Here is a 12,361-nt window from a genome sequence, read left to right on the forward strand (position 1 = left end):
TCAGCATCATAGATTTCATGCTTCTCTGTATCCCTATTGTGTCTAGCACTGTGCACTATTCTTGAAGTACAATAATTATTTCTTTATTGGTTGGCCTTGACTAGAATCTTATTTGTTTGATTTGGGAAAAAAATGAAGGCATTCGAGCAGACTTTAACCATAACCACAGAAGTTTTTTTTTTATAAATGCCACTATAAGAACGAAAGATCTCAAGAGAAATAGAATTTATCATTCCCATTCACATGTATTGACCAATAAAATATATCTGTGCACATACATGATTGAGGGGACCACTTACTGTATGAATGTGGAATGGCTCCAACATGTACCAGATGCTTATTTATCTACATATTTGCTTTAAGACCTGCATTCCTTAGGCCTGCAGACCTCCAGGAGAGTGTCTGTGTTCTTTACCAGAGTTACTGGTGTCTTTAAGGATCAATAAACAGCTATTGACTGAATGTGCTGGGTACTATATAATGAGGCAGGCACTTTATGAGTTATCTGACTGAATCCTCTCAAGGGTAAGTATCATTCTCACTAAACAGATGAGCAAAAGAGAGCTTAAGTAACTTGACCAAGATCTTATAGCAAGTAGCCATACCCAATAGGAATTTGAAACCAGAGCTATGAAGTCCTGGAAAAGCCTGGGTTCTTTTCCATTGAGAATAGGAACCACCCAGGAACCAGGTGTCTGGAAAAATTACTAACCCTGTGGTCTTGCTACTCTTCCCCTGCTGCCCACTTAAAAAAAAAAAGGGCCCACATACGTGCCATTGCAACCATCCACTGGAAAATAATTATAATTTCAGATTTAGACTTTTTTTAACTCATGAGTTATCAGCCAGTAGGTTGTAAGCTGAATCTGATCCTCCAACACGTTCTGTTTGGCATGGTGGTGGTTTTAAAATTGAATTTGAATTTTTACACAGCCCCCACCAGGCATCATGCTCTTGGACTAGACTCTTGTGCTCATTTACCTTACCTGCCCACTCCCTTGCAGGCAAAACTAAATGGGCTACATTAAAACCGACTCCCAGCTAAAAGGCTAATACCCCTGGGAGAGGCTAATACTTCAGACTATTAGTAGTTTGTACCTTATTGTGACCAAGTTTAAAATCCTCTATTGAGGAGAGGTTTTTGCGGAGAAATAGAGTAGCTGAGTGAGGAAAGGAAGTACTGTGAGCTGGGAGGGCGGGATACCTGAGTCCTTCCGTGCTTTTCCCATAATCCTCTGTAATTCCCCATCCTCTCCATCTCTCAAAGCTGTCCTTTGTCCATCTGCCCAGCTCTCAATTAAAACTCCCTAACCAATCATTTCCTACTAGTTTGCATTCATTTCTCTGGAAAATTAAATAACTAAAATATTTAGAGGGTAAGGCAATAAAGCTCACTGGTGATGTGTAACTCAGACATGCTTAATGTCTCAACCTCGTTAAGAGCTCACTTTCCTCTCTGCTGACATTTGAGTAGTCTGAGCCATCGTCCTCTGACTGATGGAAGTCCAGTAGTTTTATAATAATTTATAAATAATTAAATAATACATAATAAATATGTTTATTTTTGTACACATATTTATATACTATTTATTTATTTGTATACATAAATAATATAAAATATATTTATTATATTGATTGTTTATAACAGTATATATTTGTTTACATCATATCTATATAGAATTATTTTTATGTATATTTTAAAAATGTATTTATTATATAAATACATATTTTCTATAATAAACATGAATAATAAATAATTAAATTATATATTTAATTATGAATTTAATAATCAACTTTTATTGACTACTTATTATGTGCCAGGTATTTTTTGTTGTTGTTGTTATCATTAATCTATGATTACATGAAGAACATTATGTTTACTAGGCTACCCCCTTCACCAAGTCCCCCCCACATACCTCATTACAGCCACTGTCCATCAGCGTAGTAAGATGCTGTAGAATCACTATTTCTGTTCACTGTGTTGCACAGCCCTCCCGTGCCCCTCCTACATGCTAATTATACATGCTAATAGTAATACCCCCTTTCCTTTTCCCCACCCTTTTCCCTCCTTTCCCACCCATCCTCCCTAGTCCCATTACCTTTGGTAACTGTTAGTCCATTCTTGGGTTCTGTGATTCTGTTGCTGTTTTGTTCCTTCAGTTTTTCTTTATTCTTATACTCCACATATGAGTGAAATCATTTGATGCTTGTCTTTCTCCACCTGACTTATTTCACTGAGTATAATACCCTCTAGCTCCATCCATGTTGTTGCAAATGGTAGATTTGTTTCCTTCTTATGGCTGAATAATATTCCATTGTGTATACGTACCACACCTTCTTTATCCATTCATCTACTGATGGACATTTAGGTTGCTTCCATTTCTTGGCTATTGTAAATAGTGCTATGATAAACATAGGGGTGCATCTGTCTTTTTCAAACTGGACTGCTGCATTCTTAGGGTAAATTCCTAGAAGTGGAATTCCTGGGTCAAATGGTATTTCTATTTTGAGATTTTTGAGGAACCTCCATACTGCTTTCCACAATGGTTGAACTAATTTACATTCCCACCAGCAGTGTAGGAGGGTTCCCCTTTCTCCACAACCTTGCCAACATGTGTTGTGGTTTGTCTTTTGGATGGTGGCGATCCTTACTGGTGTGAGGTGATACCACATTGTGGTTTTAATTTGCATTTCTCTGATGACTAGCGATGTGGAGCATCTTTTCATGTGTCTGTTGGCCATCTGAATTTCATCTTTGAAGAACTGTCTGTTCAGCTCCTCTGCCCATTTTTTAACTGGATTATTTGCTTTTTGTTTGTTGAGGTGCATGAGCTCTTTAAATATTTTGGATGTCAACCCTATATCGGATCTGTCATTTATGAATATATTCTCCCATACTGTAGGATGTCTTTTTGTTCTACTGATGGTGTCCTTTGCTGTACAGAAGCTTTTCAGCTTGATATAGTCCCACTTGTTCATTTTTGCTTTTGTTTCCCTTGCCCGTGGAGATATGTTCATGAAGAAGTCACTCATGTTTATGTCCAAGAGATTTTTGCCTATGTTTTTTTCTAAGAGTTTTATGGTTTCATGACTTACATTCAAGTCTTTAATCCATTTCTAATTTACTTTTGTGTATGAGGTTAGATAGTGATTCAGTTTCATCCTCTTACATGTAGCTGTCCAGTTTTGCCAGCACCATCTGTTGAAGAGACTGTCATTTCCCCATTGTATGTCCATGGCTCCTTTATTGTATATTAATTGACCATATATGTTTGGGTTAACATCTGGAGTCTCTAATCTGTTCCACTGGTCTGTTGTGCCAAGTATTTTTATCTTAGTTTAAATAATAACACCCCAACACACATATACATCTGCATGAATTATCAATGATTTCCAAAGACAAAAAAGAGAAAAAACCTATTTAGGAAAAAATATATATACCCTAAAGAAATCATAATTTGCAGGGCTCTAACTTCCAGAATGAAGACAAATGTAACTGTTACTTAGAAGAACAAAGCTCCTAATTTGCTAGGATCTTTTGTTATAAAATAGTATATTTACTGACAAGTCCACTAACATGTTTTTACAAAAACAGGGGAACAAGGGCCTTAGGAAGTGCAAACAACCACAAATGCTGTTCCAAGACTTAAAGAGAGTGCAGTCAGCCACTGAGTGAAGTCTAGGACAACTTTGTAGCACTCATCATTGAGTTTGCTTACATGCAGTCTGCTCTTAGAGATGTTTAAGACCTCTCTGTAACAGGAAGCTGAATCTTAAAAGTATCTCACAGTTTTAAAGATCCCAGAACCCAGATAACCAGGGTAATTATTTGAGCTGTTTGAGCTCTCTCCCTCCAGTTGTTGTAGAACTGAGAACCCCCGCTTAAGAGGAGCATAAGCTCTACTTATCCCTGACTCACCAAGGCCTCCAGGTCCCAGTGTTTTCAATTTTCATAGTCTTGATAGGAGATGATTTCAATATCAAAATTTCTGAGATACATAATTGAAATTTTCCACTGTGATAACAGTGAAACTATAAACTTACTATAATATTAAAATAATTTTTGAAGTGTAGTATATTGCAGTTAGGTAAAAGTGTACTGATTTCTGCAATTTAATAGGAAATACATCAAAAAAAGAGATGGATTGATGGGTAGATAGGGTAATGGATAGTCGGATGGACGCATGATAAAGTATAGTGAAATGTTAGTGAATGTAAAATCTGTGTTATGTGTATAGATGTGTACTATAAAATTCTTTTGATTTTGCTGTAAGTGTAAATTTTTATTTTTATTTTAAAAAATTTGTTGTAAATTTAAAAATTAAAGGTGAGGGAGTATACTAATAGATCAATAGGGTCCTCTATCCTAGCGAGCCCAGACACATACCAATGGTTATAAGGGGTTTTGATGTTTGACAGAAGCAATATAAAGTAGTGGAGGATGATTATTTAATAAAGGTGCTGGAAAAAGAAGCTGTCCATAAAAAAAAAATTCCTACCTCAACTAGCCCTATTGTCTAGAGTTTTCCACTAAACTGCTCCAGGTCTGTTTTTTCTCTATTGTAACCCCAGGGCCTGGTGCTTACTAGGTGGTCACTAAATATTTGTTGAATGAAGGATATAGGAATGAAGACCTCAGTCCTGGAAGATACACTGTGTGTTGCAGAGTTCCTCTGATCTGTGCTGTTGCCAAGGGTTGGTGGTAAGAGCCAGGGAGCTGAGTCCTGAGGCCACCATCTTCCCTGTTCCTTGTCATCTGGGCTAAAGCCACTGTCACACCAACTCTTGATTGCATGTAAGCAAACTCAATGATGAGTGCTACAAAGTTGTCCTAGACTTCACTCAGTGGCTGACTGCACTCTCTTTAAGTCTTGGAACAGCATTTGTGGTTGTTTGCACTTCCTAAGGCTCTAACAAGTAGGACAGGGACGTAGGATTTGGGGTGGGGAGGGGGCAAGGAGGAAATAATAATGTAGGCATAAATGACTGACCCCAAGTTACAGATAATATATTCACAAAATATACATGACAGATATTTGCATTAGAAATGCATGTATAGTACATATATGTGTGTGAGTGTGTATGTACATGTGTGTGTAAAGAGATCGCAAAAAATTCTATTATGAACTTAGCCCAGTCTTACACACATTTCCTTTATAGCCCTGAAAAAGAAGACCAAGTTATTTCACAGTGAGATAAATTTGGCAAAAGACTCTTTGAACTACTTTCCCATATTGATTTGAAGGTTTTGTAGTCAGGACACACATTGTTCTCTGATGCTGGTAAATCATCTGCTTATTCTCAGCACACCAATGATAAAATGGAAAAGTTGCATGTGAATTATAGATACTCTACTTAGAGTTCCCATTTTGACTTGCTGAATCAATCAAAGTGTGTTTTGTTCCATTTTATCATAAACATTAGTATTTACATTGTAGTAGAGTCTAACATTATTATGTCTACTAAATCTTAAAAGTCAAAGAAATAACCTAAATAAAAGTGCTCTGTTGATCTTCAGTTTTCCTCAATTATAAAGTAAAGTGGAAACTTGGCAAATACTCTATATATTATGATGTATTACATAGACTGTATATTTTATAGATAGGTAATATGAAAAATATAAGTCTCTCACAAAAAGGAGCCCATTTTATCTTTGCTTAGATAAGCCAAATATGTGGCAAAGCAACTCTTCTGTTTATTTTAATATATAAATTCAAATAACCTTTTGAGTAAGTCAAAGAAGATAAAGTGTGGCCTATAAAAGAAATGTTTAAGAACAAAGATTCCTCCTACCTAAAATATTTGCTGTTATATGAATGAAATGACACGTTTTCCTTCTAGTGGTTTCATCATTCATCAACAGTAAAGTCAGCTCTTTATTCTCATGAGCATTAGAACAACCAACTGCAAATATGCTGAGTACAAATAATTTTTAGAAACACCAAACAATCACATGCATTTTAATGTTGTGAATAAAAGGTTGATGCCTAATAGGTTTACCTAGCAAACAAGCTATTGTAATATTATTCTACTGCCAGTACTATGTAATCACTACCATGAATGATATATGAACAGTTCTAGGATTTTGGAAAAGACCATGCACAGCCCTTATAAAGGTTGTGTTTATACAGCTTTGCCATAGTTAAGTAACCTGATTAGTTTGCATATTTGTGCAGCTGAAACCTGTACCCAAAGGTGAGTCTGCAGTTGTCCTGACTGAGGTAGTACACTCCTGAAAAAGGCTTACCTGGAACAGACATGTCACAACATGATTAGGATTAGGATGAGAGAAACTTCACCTTCTTAACATAAAGAATTTCCTACTTTAATCCTGTCTGTAACCAAGATGCCTATGATAAAATATATTGGACTTCAGGGTCTCCAAAGTAAGAGAGAAATTCTCATTAGCTTTTAGATTGGCTTTGTCCTAACTTCTAATCTTGTGGAGTAACAGTCATAAGCAAAACTAAAAGGCAGGTGGTCAGTGGTGACATGTCAAGGTTCAAGGTTCCAAAGGTTCTTCACCATTAAGAGACACACTGAGAAGGAGTTTTATGCCTACCAGTTAGAAAAGCTGAAGTACCTGAACTCTGGGAAGCACTGACTGAAAATGAACTTCAAATTGTTTGCCTTTCAATTCAGCTATTTAGACATTTGATTTTTGTTCTTCAACTATGGCAAAACTGTATAAACACAACCTTTATAAGGGCTGTGCATGGTCTTTTCCAAAATCCTAGAACTGTTCATATATCATTCATGGTAGTGATTACATAGTACTGGCAGTAGAATAATATAACAAAAAGAGCAGCTGATGGAAGGGCACAAACTGACATAAATTCAGTCTTTTGCAGAAATTGAGAACATAAAGACTTCTTAAGTACACAGTAACATTGGTGTAGTGGATACTGTGATGTGCCCCCCAAACTCCCAAATCACTGTTTATGACTAAGGCTGACTGTGGCTCACAGCTTCCCTGGGAACTGCCCTTCACAGAAGGTATATCTAAGATTATAACCCTTTCCCAGGGCTGCCAACATCCAGTGATTAGCCCTTCATCTCAATTAGAACAACTTTGATGGACCATCCCATAAAATCACTGAAGGCCTCTGTTGCAACTGCATCATGGCTCAGTGTCTCTGCTTAATACTGCTTTCCTCATTTACTTTCAGGTGATATTAATGAGCACATACCAGTTAACCTCCTGGAAGCACATTTCTGCCTCAGAGACTTTTCCTCTTCAAACCCAAACCAAGACATCTGGCAAAACTCTTGGGTAGCTAGAGTGGTCAATTAAGTGTGGAAGGTTCAGCATTCACAGTTCTCTTTTATCCCCCTGAGACTCTGCTAAAATACCAGTAAAGAAACATAAAAGTTCTAAAGTTGCAAGTGTAAGGAAAACTTGAAAGATCATCAGCAAATAGGATTTTGGCAAAATGTTGAAAATGTGTAACTGCCTAAACAGCTTGGAGCATGCTAAAACCTAAGCTTGTGGAGCAAAAAGCCAAGAAGTAAGTCAATTCTTCACACAGTATACCAGAAAGCCTCAGGGAAATGTAGCCACCAGGAGGTAAGAATACTGGGTAGAGTATAGGGTGATTCAGTTTAAAGTTTACATAGGGAACTGTTAAAATGCAGTTCTCCCCAATTGATGTGCCAGAAGGTTGTCCCCTCCCCCAGCACAACAGAAGAAAGTGCACTCTCTGGAGAAGTTGGACCAGAAAGGCTGTGGATTCAGGAACACCAGACACAGGTGAAGAGAGGGACAAGTTGCCTTACTGAAAACAGGGAGATAAAAGTCTACAGACTGAATATTGAGGTCACCCAACCCTACTCACCTCCAAAAAGATTGGCCACCACACTTATGTTCACCTTGCAAGAAATTAAAGAATTCCTCTCCAGGGAAACTAACCAACCTGAAAGAGTTTCTATGGAATGACATTTAGAATTCTCCTAATGAACTTGCTAGGTTCTGACCAATCACACAGTGCTGAAGTCCATTAATCTAAAACCCAACTCACATGCACAGAGCTTCCAATAAATGTTTAATTTCTTACTCAAATACATTAGAACACCAAGGGCCACCACACATTGGAGGAAATCCTCTGATATGAGTGGCACAGACCCAAACAAACCATGAAGAAAATTTAGAAAACAGAAGAAAACTAAGAAACAAAACAAAAACAGATGCTCAGAATGATAAGAGAAGATAGTACTCTATGAAGCAAGAACAAATTTAATGAAAATGTCCATTCAGAGAATAAAAATTCAGAAAAGCAAATATACATTTCAGGGGGGGATAAACATACTAAAGACATCAGTGCATACACACACACATATGCAATAACCAATAGAGGAATTGAAAATAAACTCGAGTCTTCCAAAAATGAGATCTAAAGAGATGGAATAATAAAACTAAAGAGATAGAAAATAAAGAAGAAAAGAGATGTACAGATAAAAAGAAACTGAAATTTGCCTGGAAGACAGAGAAAGACAAATACCAACTGATTTCCCTCATTTGTGGAGTATAACAATGAAGCAAAACTGAAGGAACAAAATAGCAGCAGATTCACAGACTCCAATAAGGGACTAGTGGTTACCAAAGGGGAGGGGTGGGGGAGACAGGTGGGAAGGGAGGGAGAAGGGCATTGTGGGGTATCATGATTGGTGCACATGGTGTGTGTAGGGTCACAGGGAGGACACTGTAGCTCAGAAAAGACAAATAGGGACTCTGTGGCATCTTACTACACTGATGGATGGACAGTGGCTGCAATGGCGTATGGGGGGCGACTTGATAATAAGGGTGAATGTAATAACCACATTGTTTTTCTTGTGAAACTTTCATAAGAGTGTATATCAATGATACCTTAATTTTAAAAAGTAGAACAACAACAACAACAACAAAGTTGCCAGGAAGAAAAATGCAAATCACATACAATGATCAGGACTCAGAAGGGATCAGACTTCTCAATGACAACAAGAGTGAGGAGACTGGGAAAATGCCTTCAAAATATCAAGAGTAGCTTTCTACTTCTGGTGGAGATTTGGAATGTGTTAGTAATAAACAATTAGGGCAAAAGGGAGGGATTATTAACTCCAAGATAAACAAAAAGTTGTTCAAGATAGGCAATGTAATTCTAGTGTGCTTTTTGGCTAAGCTCTGAATAATATTTAGGATGTAAGTACTGTATACTAATTTAACTAAAGAATGGTAATAGAAATACATTGGGAAGATAGGGGAAGACTATGTGTGTGTTGATTCAGATGAGAGGCAGTGTAAAAGTTATAACTTCATTTAACAAGAATAAATAATTAATAAATCAACAAACAGTACTAAAAGAATTATTTGAGACATGTAGGTAAATACCAGAAGAAATTGCCAAAAGAATTAAAGTGACTGACCTAAAGAATGGAAATGAGGATTGGAGTGGGTGGAGCAAGAACTTCTGTTGCACAACTCATAATTTTACTTTTAAACTATGAAGATGTGTTACTTTGATAAAAAAGTTTTTAAAAAAGATGTTCCAAAGAATTAAACTGTGGTATTAATAGAGTTTAGGGATTTTCTGTCTGGCCTGTGAAATGATTCTGTTGTGAAAAAACATTTGCAGAATGTGGGCCTTGAGGAAAGATGAATGATTTGGATGGGCATAAGGTAGAGAAATTTGGGGTGGGATCACATTACTTTGAAATTAGCAAATTATAAGGGGGGGACAGTGAAAAGGCCAGTTGACGAGTCACAAAGGTCAGCTGTGGGACAATGGAAATATCCTACTTATATTAGAGGAAGTCAGATAATCTAAGTCGAGGAATGTGAATTTGTTTGCATAAGAAGAAAAGTGAGTTGCAGGTTCTTGAGCAATGAAATAATGTGATAAAAGCATCGTTCTAGGAAATTTTATCTGAAAACTGTGTGTGAAATAGTTGATATAAGAAGGAATTGTTTGGTCTTTTTCATCATTACATCACCACCACCTATCACAGTGCCTGGCTCAGAGGAGAAGCTCAACCCATATTTACTGAATGGTCAAAGAGTAAAGAAGCTGGAAGCTGTTGTAGTAATTCAGGCATGAACTAATAAAGACTTGGACTAGGAAAGGGTAATGAAATAGAAAGGAACAGGTGCCTCTTGTACACATTTGAAAAAGAAAAATACTCTATTCCTATTCTAAATGCCTATGTTTAAAAAGTCATTTCACATTATGTATAAATTTTCTCATAGTAATAATGTTATAAACAGTTAAGTTATTAGAACCCCCCAGCTCTAATTAATCTAAAATATGGTCCAATCTAAGTACATCTATTATACATAAGCAACATTTTACAAGATAATTTCCAGGAGATAAATTTTAACTTCTGAGTTGTGGGTTATCATTCCAGTAATCTAATGCTATATAAAAAATTTTCAAAATTGAGTACCTTAAACCAGTAAGTATTTTATTACATCTTATTATTTTATGGGTTAGGAATTTGGGCAGGCCTCAGCTGGATGATTCTTCTGATCCAAAGGGTAATTCACAATCTCCAATTGAGATTACTCACTGGTATTCAAGCGGTGGGTGCGCTGGTCTAGACATTTCAAGGTGGCTTCCCTTGCAAGTGTGGTGCCTGGGTGGGGTTGGCTGGAAGACTAGAATAAGCTGAGACTCTTGAGCTAGAATATTTACATATATATGGCTTCTCCAGTGGGAATTTTCAGGGTGGTTGGTCTTAAGTGGTAGTTCAGAGCTCCCTGAAACAATGTTCCAGCAGATGAAAGTGTGGGCCAAAAGGCTTCTTCTCAACAATGCATACACTATACAGTGTCACACTTCTGCCACATTGTACTGGTTACAAGTAAGTCAAAGAACCAAACTTCAAGGACAGAGTCTACACAATAGTGTGAATTCAGGGATGCCTGATTCATTGGAGGACCAGCTTGGGTGGGTAACTTTCATGGTGGAGATTGAATGTTCTCAATTTGTGGAGATCCAAGTACCTCTCACATTTTCATAAGAGAAAGTTCCATTAATGGGTCTCAAACTGTACTCTTAAGGAAACCTACTCTTTCACCACCAATGTTGAATAATGTTTGGAAGAAATACTGGGATTAACTAGTTGGTGTTTTTCGATCAATCATTTGTTTCCATATGAAAGTATTTTTTTAAACCCTATTGTAAGAGGACAATTTTTAGAAATATTTTGTCTTCATATAGCATTTTTCTCCTTCCTGGCTCTGTACAGAGTTGGGCTCTTTGTGCTCCCTTGCCCAGAAGCATGTACATCAGATCTGAAAGCAGAAGGCTCTTGTGGACACTTCCCTTTCTGGATTTTGTTTTCATTAAAGGCTGAACTTCCAGAATCTGTGTGTGGGAGGAAGAGGGAAGAGTTGAATGGCAACTGAAGTGCCTTGAGCAGGAGAGGTACCCAGAGCTTCACAGCTTGGCCCTTCCATCCACTTCCTTTCCCTCCCCACACCCACAACATCTCCTGAGTCACCTCTTCAGGACCTCTACTCCATGGAGAATTTTAAAATCACTGCTCTAGGTCAATCACTTCTGTTTTGGGGAACAGATGGGAATGATGGAGTGGAAGTTGAGAAGTTCAGATATAGACATCATGTTTCTCTTCTGTATGTACAGGTGATGATGGAAATAGTGGAGTTATGGATAACTGGAACACTTTTAGCCTGGAAGTATGGAAGGATGTATCAGAAAGTATCATATAGTCATCAAAGCTCTAAAATTAAGTAGTTGAATTAAATATTGGCCAGTCCTTTAGAGGGTAATTAATTGCATCCCTGGAATTACAAATTTGAGATTAAGGTAGAGAATCCAGAACAAGGTGGCCTATAAGCAGCTGAAGAGATGGAAATGTTATACAGGGGAAAAGGTCAGAGGTGTAGATGAGAAGTTCCAGTAATTGTTGCAGAAATGAGCTGAGGAAGAAAAGAGCAGAAGGCTGAGTATAGAGCCTTCATGAGATCCTGCTGCAAAGGCTGAAAGCTGGTGAGCTGCCACAACCACCTTCTTTGCTTAAGCACTGCTGTTTTACTCACTGAAAACCTTGTTCTCTAAAATCATAGATTATCAGAAACTGCTCTTTGAAATTATAGCAGTAAGGATAAAACATTCCACTCTTGACTTTGGATCTAAGAGACAGAGAAGTGGCCTTAATTGATTTCCAAGCCAGGTGCAGAGCTTTGGGACAAGGAGTTTCTGAAGACAACATTCCACATTTATCTTAACTTCAGAGTTCCTAAGGAAGCAGGACCTTGGGTCCACTTGTAATTCAGACCTGCCGTCACAGCTCTGCTTTGTTTGGAGCCTATCAAAAAATGGCATCATTTAAACATTACCTAAGCTGCACACTTCCCCCAAAGCCC

This window comes from Manis javanica, chromosome 2, assembly GCF_040802235.1.
Source record: "Manis javanica isolate MJ-LG chromosome 2, MJ_LKY, whole genome shotgun sequence".
Taxonomy (NCBI): Eukaryota; Metazoa; Chordata; class Mammalia; order Pholidota; family Manidae; genus Manis; species Manis javanica.